At 38.6% G+C, this 2,417-nt stretch overlaps 1 long non-coding RNA gene across 1 annotated transcript; it reads left to right on the forward strand.

Moving 5' to 3' along the window:
• LOC136519771 (uncharacterized) lies at positions 1 to 1,767 on the forward strand. Its single transcript, XR_010775047.1, has 4 exons — positions 1 to 107; positions 344 to 403; positions 486 to 537; positions 1,673 to 1,767. It is a non-coding gene; the product is annotated as an uncharacterized lncRNA (long non-coding RNA).
• Positions 1,768 to 2,417: the final 650 nt, after the last annotated feature.

Genomic DNA, 2,417 nt, shown 5'->3' on the forward strand with positions numbered 1-2,417 from the left:
GAAGAAGTTGGAATCTGTTGCCAGGTTTTCTGCAGTGAGCACCCTTGGTTTCATGACAGCCTACTATCCAAGTTGTTTCTCAAAATATCTCAATGACAACAGTACAGGTATTTATGCTGATATGTATCACTGGTTCCCTCTTGAATGATGGTTCACATGTTTTTATCTTTCTGTAAAATACTATGCGTTCGATTCTTGGTTGCCTGCAAGGCAGCTAGAGGCTGAGCTCCATTGATTTGTTACACAATGGGCTATAAATTGTTTTTGTCATTGTTTATAACGAGTTTATTATGTAATTGTACCTTAAAATAAGAATGTATTTAATTTTGTTATTTCTTTGCAGAAATTGAGATAAATTCCCCAGTTTCTGATTTCATTGAATCGCTTGCCCTGTACTGATATGGTATGTGTTTCATGTGTTGTCCTTACTTTGATACAACTCTTCTGTTTGCAATAGATTACAATCATTCTTTTCATGCATATAGGTGGATTCTTCCCTTGATGATTAGACTTTGCTGGATGTACTGATATCCCAAGGTACATTTGTTACCAAACTTAACATGAATTTTGTAGTTCTTTTATAAGTTGAGCTAAACTAGAAAAGGGTACCCTGTTAACATGCAACAGGGCCTTGTGCTCGTTGCTTGAAATTTTGATGTGGTGGAATATGTGAAAGAGTATATATTTGTAATGACAATGTGGTGATGTGGTTTGTGAGTTCAATTTGCTTGTGTGTAGGTGGTCCGCTTTGTCAATATTAGTGGACGACAGTGTTCTGAGATTTGATTAAATCCCAAATATCTCTAGTATCACTAATACCCACATTTTATTGTCCTACTAAGTGGTAACACAGTCTGTTTGACTTGTTTTCTAACCTCCCTTTTTTCTTGAAATGTATGGGCAAATGTTCAGTAACACGCCCCTGGTAGTTAAATCAGCTTTTGTCCAGTTCACTGTTCACATAAGTTGTTTGTACTTTAGTGACATTGAATTATTGCTTTGCAAGTATTGTTTGTGTTGTTCACACTTATTGCTGTATTAGTTAACTACAGCACTATTGTTGTCATGGATAATTTAACAAAAGCTGTTTTAAGTTTGAAGTGCTGTTTCCCCTCATTTATCCCCTTGTCTTGATGAAAATTGGTTTCACAGTACCCTGAATATTAGAAGAACTAACCTTGGGAGTGTATATCTCCATTGAAAATTGATTTAAATATCTCGTTCTAAATTATAAGACGTTTTGGCTTTTCTAGATACATTGCTTTTACTATGCATCTAAACATAGTGTATATCTAAGTTGAATCTAATAAAACCAAAACATCTTCGGTACAGAGGGAGTATTAGAGAACTCCTAAAAATGTTTTTATATTTCACTGCGCTTGTGGTTAAGTTGATACAGCCTTATTGCAGTGAATGAATAGTTCCTGTGCCATAAGCCCATAATTTGTGGTGTAGACTTGTTGTGATGTTAAAATTTTCTTTTTTGACCATGTATTGAAGGACTGACACATTTGTTTTGTAATAATGCAGTTGAAGTATTTGATCCAAAGCACAAGTAAAGCAGAGTAGCAGAATGGAGCTGCGTGATAAGGAATCTGCATGTCCCTTTTGAGTCTAAGAACATGTTTTGAGTGAACTTTCCAATTGTGTTCTGAAAAAGTTTGTATTACAGTAAGGTTACTGTAAGGCTATCCATCGTCTTCGATGCTTGTGCTGGATAATAATGGATTGGTAGTCGCAAAAATCCTGGTTGCCGTGTTTTATGCTTGCCCCCGGGCCCTCTGGCAGGCTCTAAGGTCGTTTGGTGCTTCGGTATGTGAAAACTGAGGTGTTTCTTGTTTGCTTGCTTCTTGCTGCTGCATTATCGCTGCTGTTGCTTTTCCTGTTTCCGACTATTTTCGGTGTTTTCATACCGTTGTGCTTATCATCTCTTGCTTATCCACATGGCCCCGGCACATCGAGCGCTTCGCTGTGCCGTGTCCGCCTAGATGTCCTTCGCTGTGCCGTGTCTGCCTTATATGTCAGCCGCAGGTAGCAGGCTCGTACTGGCACGCACCGACGGGTCGCGGTGAAGATCCAAATTTGTTTAGGAATATTATGAACATTTGTTTTTGTTTTTTTCTTGGTGCCGCTAATGCCATATATGACATAATATGTGGTATAATCTGGAGAACTAGAGAAGTTTGACCAAACTTCAGAGGCACTAGTGTTGTATGCTGTCCTTGACTTGACTCTACGATTGCGTTCAGACTATTTACCTACCTATTTATTACGTAGAGCGTTCGATTTAAAGTTCATTACACCATTCTAAGTTTTATATGTGGAGCGTGAGGGAGAGAAGCTATTTCAGTGGAGGGAGGCTGAACCGTTGATCTCCGAATCGGACGGCTGAGGCATTTGGAAGTGACGTGGACGGC

The sequence above is a fragment of the Miscanthus floridulus genome, chromosome 18 (assembly GCF_019320115.1).
Source record: "Miscanthus floridulus cultivar M001 chromosome 18, ASM1932011v1, whole genome shotgun sequence".
NCBI lineage: Eukaryota > Viridiplantae > Streptophyta > Magnoliopsida > Poales > Poaceae > Miscanthus > Miscanthus floridulus.